Raw genomic sequence first — 8,588 nt, 5'->3', positions numbered from 1 at the left:
CTGCTTTTGTTTTTTTCTGCTTGTACCTGCAAAACTGAAAAGAGATTGAATTGCAACTATCTAAAATCTATCTTGCTAAAATGAAACTGCGGAATTGAAATGAAAGCGGGAAAGAACTAATCTATTTTGCTGAATTGAAATTGCAGGAATGAAATGCTAGGCTACGCTTGCGAAATTGAAATTGCGGAATTGAAATGCTACTCTACACTTGCAGAATTGAAATGTTAGTCTAGGAAAGCAGGAAATGTCTAGTCTACTTTTGCGGAAATGAAATTGCAGAATGGAAATGAAATAAACTACTTGGCAGAAGGTTGTAGAAGAAAATAGAAGAAAAGCAGCTGTTAGCCTCCTATTGTAATAGGTTTTCATATTTCATGATTGACTGTTTAAATGCCAAATATGTCATCTTTTTCATGCTGCAAAGGTTCCATATTTCCAAGAAAACTCAGAAAATTTAAAAAATGTAAAGAGGGTATGCCCTAAAAGAATAATCAAAGGGAAAAAAGAATGAATTGGCCAAAGAGAAAAATAAAAGAAAATGAACCCCAAACAAAGGCCAGGAAAGTGTGCAAGCTCAAATGCCACTACTATGTTCCATTTTTGATGAATTATTCCATTTTTGAAGGATTTCATAGTTAAGGGAAGGCCAAACATCTTAATCTTGGTTTCCCTAGGTTTAAATTGCTTGTTGTAGAGATAGAGAATAAAGATCTGTCCAAACTGTTTAATCTTGGCAGATTGTTAGATAGGTAGAGTCAAGGGTGCTCAACAGCTTAATCTGAGCCCCTGGATGAAATAAGGGTAGATTTAGATAGGAGGATAGCCAAAAGAAAAGATGAAAAGCTGGGTTTGCTAGTTCAAGTGCACCCAAACAAAAAGAAGACAAAAAGCTAGGTAAGTAGGCTGGGTAGGCAGTTTTGACGTCGTAGAATCAAGGATTGTGATTAGTTTTGTGTTTCAAAGTGCTAATATACTTCAGATCACAAGTGTAAGGAAATTTTCCCTTGGAGAAGTTCAAGCGAGGCATGACTAACTTCCCCTTCTTTCTTTTCCCCAAATCATTCACTAATTCCCCCTAAAAGATGTTAAGATCTGCTTGATATCTTTAAAAATCATCATATTCCATAAACTTTGCCTAAGTAAAGATCTGCTTTACTTAGGAGTGCTCATATTTCTTCTATAAAGTCCTATTTCCCCTTTATAGCCTAAAGATTTCTATATTTAGCGCTTTCTTCACAAAATTCACATTAACTTCTAACTTACTATGTAAATCCCTATCTATTTCCCCTTCCCCTACTAAAAATATGTTAAATATCCCCCTTATATACATATCCCCTCCCTCTGGTTGAAATATAACCATAAATATTCCCTTGGGAATTACTAAGTTTATTTGAAACTTAGTAAGAACCCTCATTTTCCTCATTTAACCATCTTTCAATGCTTTGGACCCCTTCCAATGCATAAAACCCCTTTATTGCTTCATAAAACCCTCTTATCCATGCTTCGGACCCCTTCCGATGCATTAACAACCTTCCTATGATTTCATTTTACCTTTTTTCAAGGCATAAAACCCCCTTTCGATGCTTTAAAACTCCCTTTTAATGCATACAAACCCTCCTCCGATGGTATTCCCCCCCTCCGACGCGATATCGCTGTCGGAGGTTATAGCAATGTTGGCTGCTTTATATATGCTCCCATTCCCTTTGCTCTGATGCGATATCGCTATCGCATCCGAAGGGATATCGCTATTAGGGGCCTTTCCTATCGCATTTTCCCTTTTCCTGCATATATCCTCTTTTTATCGTTTATCTCCTTTATTGTTAAAACTTAAGTTTTTTCATAAAACATAAGTTTTACCGCATAACCCCGCTTTATCGCAAAACATTGCATTTCCTCTATTTTTTCCCTTTATCGCTAATCCATCGCAACACATGTTTTATCGCATCGCATCGCAATAATATATAAAGCCCACACCCCATGCCCTCCGCCGACGCGATATTGCGATCGCGCGGCAGCCGTCCGATCTACCCTCAAATCAACGGTCCAGATCTCATCGCATCGCCCCATATCGCATCGCTCCATCGCTATAATATAAAGCCTCCACCCCGATAGCCGATCGCCGATAGCGATATCGGCGATCGCTATATCGGAAGTCGCACATATATAAATCCCTCGCCCCCCTGTCCCCGCCGATAGCGATATTGCGATTTAATCACAGTCATTGGATCTGCCTCCGCGCGATCCAACGGCCCAGATCTGTTTTAAGCTACAGTATCGCTCCCGCCTATGTTTTTCGTGAAATTCACGTATAAAGTGGTCTTTTTCTTTATAAAGGAAAAATGGCTATTTTTCTTATTATTCATATCTATTCCTGTGCGCGCTCCTGTTCAAAGGAAACATGCATTCTTCAGCCATTTTTGATCGCTCCAAAGCCCAGATTTGCTCCGGACAACGAGCACGGCCCAGCACAAGCCATCAGTGAACATTCCTCTGCCATTTTTGTAGGATTTCTTCATTTTTGTTGATATTTTGATCGGCCAAAGAGCCGATACTCCTCTAAAAGCCTGCAGAAGCACCACAACACCTATTTTTTGCCATAAAGAGATGAAAAAAGGGCGATTTGACAGTTAAAGAGTATCAGTGGAAAGAAAAGGCCCCGATTCAAGTATTAAAGTGTATCGGAGTTGTGGCAAAGTGTATCAGTTAGAGATTTTCAGTGGAAGACTTAAAGCTGAGGCAGATAAAACATTAAAGGGCCTCCATCCAAGTCAAAGAAGCAGTAAAGCCCATTTAAGGCTCACCACATCAGAGTTAATGCGCATCAAAGCCACCTGAGAGCAGCGGATCAAAGCCCAAAGCACATTTATGGCCAAATGAACAGAGCTCAAAGGACACCTCAAGGCCTCATTTTGAATGTTGTTGCCTCCAGCGCAGCTTAGATAGATATTTCTTACATTTATTTCAGGATAAGTTAGGTTAATCAAAGTTATTTCCCCAGATCTTCCCTCAGATCTGTTTTATAGATATTTTTCCTATATATACCACCCTAAGTAATATATTAAGGGTTGGTTGGTTGATTGTTAGTTGAAAAACTCATTCTAGACTTGCGCTGTATATTTTGAGAAGTTTTATGAACAAAGATTGTTGGAATGCATTGCTTATGAAATGTCTAGTTGTGGATTTGATGGCTGAAGAGAAAATTACAGAATTCTCATGCTTCTTCATGGATCAATAAGTCTTTCTCACTTGTCTTTTAGTTTCTATGTTTAGTCTATCATCTATGTATCATGCTCTAGATTGCAGGAAAGAAGAATAACTCAGATGTTACTTAGCTGTACTCTGTGCTCAATTTCTGTGATTTCTCTATGTTGTCTTCAGAATTAGGCCTGAATATGAATACTTCATTGCTCATATTTACACTAGTTCTTTCATATATGAATGCTATTTAGGAATCCTTGATTGCTCCTATATAATGTTCACTCACCTTCCCTTTGTTAGCATAATGAAAGTTACTTACTTGCCTTTCATTCCCTGACCTCCATTTCATCCTTATTCCAGCTTGAAGTTGTTCCTTGTTTAGCTATCTTGCCCTGTAATCCCTTCTTTGCCAAAGAAAACACACCAGTAGCCCATAATCCTTGACTCCATGCCCAATGGTCTAAACTTCTCACTTTTCATGCCAACTCTGTTTGAAAAACATCACCCATCCCACCAAACTTAAAACAAAACCCATGTACACCATAACTAGCCTAAAATCATATCAAAACAAAGCTAAATTTTAAAGAGAGAGCCCTCTCTGGTTGCAGGTAGGCTAGGACCTGCAATCCAAAGATTGGTTTGTGGTTACCTCGGTCGTATCCCTTAAGGAGCCAAGGGACAACCTGAGTGATAACATCATTGGTGACTCCACTGGGGATAATCTCAGAAAATTCCAAAAAACAAGCTAGAAGCTGGCTCCAAAGAAGAAAACTCGTAATACTAGGTCAAATCCAGACCCAAACCCCCCAGCTATTTTTGATAATCCCAATTTAAATCCCAAGAAACCTCAGGAAACAAGAGGGAAAAGAAGATATTGTTGATTCAAGCTCTGAAACAGTTCAACAAAGCTATATTTCTACCCCTGCTAAAGTTTCATTCCATCCTCACACTGTTGTTTCCCCTAGTTCATCATCCACTTCCCAAAACACCTCTTCTACACCTTCATCCACTACACATACTACTACTATTATCTCCACTGTTCCAGCTGTTCCATTTATCCCTGTAAATATGGCTAACAGATATGCACCTTTACAGTTACCTGCAAATCCAGGGGCTATGCCTCAGGATTATCAAACCAAAATCACATATTTTGATAGTACTGGTTCTTGCACAGCCCTGCAACATACCAAGAAAATGCAGGACTATTTTGAGAATTATGAAATAGATGATGATAGTGTAAGAATGAAGATTTTTGTCCAAAGTTTGACTGGAGATGTAAGGCCTTGGTTTAGAGCTCTTCCTGCAAATTCCATAGCTGACCCAGAGGCTCTTTACCAAACATTTCTTAACAGATGGGAGAAAAAGAAAGATCCACTACACATTCTATCTGAGTATGACACTATCAAAAGAGGCCCACAAGAAACTGTCTTAGACTATTGTGCTAGGTTCAACAATGTTTACAATGCTATTCCACAAAACCTTAGACCTCCACCTGATCTAGCTTTATACAAATTCCCTGATGGATTTGATTCTGACATGGCATATCAGTTGAGGGAAAGAGCCCCTCAAACCTTAGCAGAGATGCAGAATATAGCTGTTAGTGTGGAGGCAAACCTGATTGCCAAACGAAATAGAGCAAGAGCTGAGAGAAGAACTACTTTTAAAGATGAACCTTCAGTTTTTGAGCAAAAACTTGATGCAATAATGAAAGGTATGGATAGTATTGGAGATAGAGTGGGAACTATTGAAAGAAAATCCTCATGGGAAGGACAACCAAGCAATCCTATCAGAAACCCAAACTTTAGGAAAAACCAAAACCCAAATGTTGGAAGGGCTAGTCCTGACCATGATATAAGACCTCCTTTTCATGAAAACTATGCTGAAGCATCCACATCTAGTGAGCCAACCGAGGACTCTCATATCAACTTAATGGGTTTGAAGAGTGAACAACAAGTTTTTCTAACCCAAGAAGACCAAGATGATCATGATATCAATCAATTCCAAACCAAATCCGGAGAGTCATTTGACTTTAGAGAAGGCTATGATGCAACAGTATATGAAGTCCACAAACAATACAAATTGAGAACTAGAACCATAGACGTACCTGAACCTATCAAACCAAAGGATACCAAACAGCCTAAGAAATTAAAAGACAAAGTTGCTCACACAGAATCCTCTGAAAAAACAGTCTCAAATCCAAAAGAAGTAACTGTAGAAGACATATCAGATGTGCAAATATTTAAAAGCCAACCTTTTGTATCCTCTTCCTCAAAAGAGAATTCAAACAACACTCCTCAAAGCCTTTCCAAAACAGAAATACCTCAAGATAACACTGAAAACCAAGAGAAAATCGCTGAAAGTGCAATTGAAAAAGGAAAAGTTGCCAGTCACAATACTAAGACCCAATCAGAAAAACCTTTTGATTTAGAATCAGAAATTGGTAAATTAAAGATATCTATTCCTCTCTCTGAACTTGCCAAACATGATGTATATAGACAGCAAATCAAAAGATCGTTGCAAATGTCAGAGAATAGGGATGATGTTAATGTTTTAGATGATCAACCTGAGCTGCTTTTTGGTCCTGAAGTCGATGGTAAATCAGAAAATGGAGTTGTTCTACCCTTTTATGTCAGTCTACATATCCATGATAAAGTGTTGCACAATGAAATGTTTGATTCAGGTGCTTCACACAATCTAATGCCCAAAGCTGTAATGGAGAAGCTAAACCTAGATGTCACTAGACCATACAAAGATTTGTTCTCATTTGATTCTAGTCAAGTCAAGTGTTTAGGCTTAATCAAAGATTTATGTGTGTCTTTAGTCCAATACCGCAACAAAACAATCCTAATGGACGTGGTGGTAGCTGATATTCCACCAAAATATGGTATGCTCTTATCTAGATCTTGGGGAGCCAAATTCCAAGGATCTTTGCAATTAGACATGTCCTATGCCACTATTTTAGTCTTTGGGCAACCAAAGAGACTGTATAGGGAAACACTAATGAAATATGTGGTAAGTAGTGAGGAAAATCCCCAAAACTTTCCTATCTATTCAATCCATTCTGATATGGATTCTTTCATCTTGTTTAATGCTGATACAAGTCCTCTGAATGATGATAAACCTTTGGCTTTAGAGCAAGAAATCTGCATAAATGAAGAATTGGTTGCCCATAACCAAGAAACTGTTGAAACAATTGATGCAACCAGCACTCAAGACACACTACCTGAAACAGAAAATTCAAATCTGCCCACTCCAAAAATGATTACAACTCCCAATACTGACCACAACCATGAAATCCTATGGTATTTGGAGTTTGATGGTTCGGTAAACAAACTAGGAGCAGGGGCAGGAGTATGGATTCACAACAAGCAAAACAACCATGCAGAGGGTCATGCTTATAGATTAAATTTTAGATGTACCAACAACATGGCAGAGTATGAAGCCCTCCTTTTAGGCCTTAAACTGATCAAAGATCTAGGAGCAACAAAATTTTTTATTCTAGGAGACTCTGACCTGATTATACAGCAAATGAAAGGCAATTTTGTCACTAATGATAATAGGTTGAGAGCTTATAGAAGTGCTGCCATGGAAATACTCAATACCTTCTCGGAATCCCAACTTACAAAAATTTCAAGAAGCCATAACTTACATGCACACAGCCTAGCAACTTTTTCCAGCACTTGCAAGCTGCCTTTGGAGCCCAATCACCATTTCTCAGTTGAAATCAAACACAAGCCTGCAGTCCCAAACAATGTCAAAGACTGGAAAGTCTTTGAAAAATGATGCACAAATCAACAATTTCCTCACTTTACAGCAAGAATTTTCAAGTTTAAACATTGGTGCTGATGCCATGGATGACCCACAACAACAAATGAGCCAAAATGAGTAGACTATAACAGCTGAAACAGGAAATCAAATGCTGCTCCCAACCATTTTTGATGACAAGAATATACAAGAGCTAAAACAAATGAATTTGGATGAAATAGCTGAAACAGAGGCTGAAATTATTGAGCTGAAAGATAACTTTCTGCCCATAGGCTTAACTCCCTTAGAAGACATATTTGATTCAAATGATATCCCCAAAAAGCCAAAGATGCAACCCTTAAATGCTGCCATTGAAGACTGCAATATTGGGACAACAGAAAGCCCCAAAATGATAAAACTGTCCAAGTCTTTGCCTGCTGATCAAAAGCCAAAATATGTTGACTTGTTTAAAGAGTTCCAAGATGTTTTTGCCTGGAGTTATGAGGACCTTAAGTCCTATGATACTTCAGTCATTCAACATACCATTCCTTTGAAACCAAATCAAAAGCCTTTCAAACAGAAATTAAGGAGAATCAATCCTGTGCTTCTCCCCTTGATTGAGAAAGAAGTAAAGAGAATGTTTGAAGCTGGAATTATAGCACCAATCAGATTTTCAGAATGGGTATCCAACTTAGTGCCCACAAGGAAGAAAACAGGTGAGATTAGATTGTGTGTTGACTTAAGAAATTTGAACCAAGCCTCTCTCAAAGACCACTACCCTTTACCCAAGATGGACCATATTTTACAAAGGGTTGTGGGGTCTTCTAGGATTTCATTGCTTGATGGCTTTTCAGGATTTAATCAGATACTAGTTCACCCGGATGATCAGGATAAAACAACATTCACAACACCATGGGGAACCTTTAAATATGTAAAAATGCCTTTCGGACTTAAGAATGCAGGTGCTACTTTTCAGAGAGCCATGGATATAGCCTTTGCCAAAGAAATCCATGATTTCTTAGTAGTCTACCTTGATGATCTTACCCCCTTTTCAAAATCAAACCAAGAACATATAAAACATCTAAGGCAAGTATTCTTGACTTGCAGAAAATATGGCATATCTTTAAATCCAAAGAAATCCTTGTTTGGCCTAGAGGAAGGCAAATTGCTAGGCCATATCATTTCAAAAGATGGCATTAGGATAGACCTGGATAGAATTCAAGCCATTCTTCAAGTCCCTTATCCAAGAAACATCAAAGAACTGCAAGCTTTTCTAGGAAAGATCAATGTCCTAAGAAGATTTATCCCAAACTTGGCCGAGATGATAAGATTGTTAAACAACATGCTTAAGAAAGATTCCAAAGTCAAATGGTCTTTAGAAGCCAAACAAGCCTTTGAGGGCATAAAAACAGCCTTAACAGAAACACTTGTCCTCACTAGCCCCAAATTCGACAGAGATTTCATCATTTTTTCCTTTGCTTCTCAACACACCATTGCTGCTGTCCTATTACAAAAAGATGACCAAGGAAATGAAAAGCCCGTTTCTTTCTTCAGCAGAGCCCTTAGAGATGCACCCTTGAAGTATCAAATCATGGAGAAGCAGGCCTATGTCCTTGTTAAGGCCATCAAAGATTTCAGAGTTTATA

The sequence above is a fragment of the Pinus tabuliformis genome, chromosome 1_1 (assembly GCF_031772625.1).
Source record: "Pinus tabuliformis cultivar Carrire ecotype Pingquan chromosome 1_1, CPIR1, whole genome shotgun sequence".
Taxonomy (NCBI): domain Eukaryota; kingdom Viridiplantae; phylum Streptophyta; class Pinopsida; order Pinales; family Pinaceae; genus Pinus; species Pinus tabuliformis.
Note: the sequence above shows the minus strand (reverse complement) of the source record.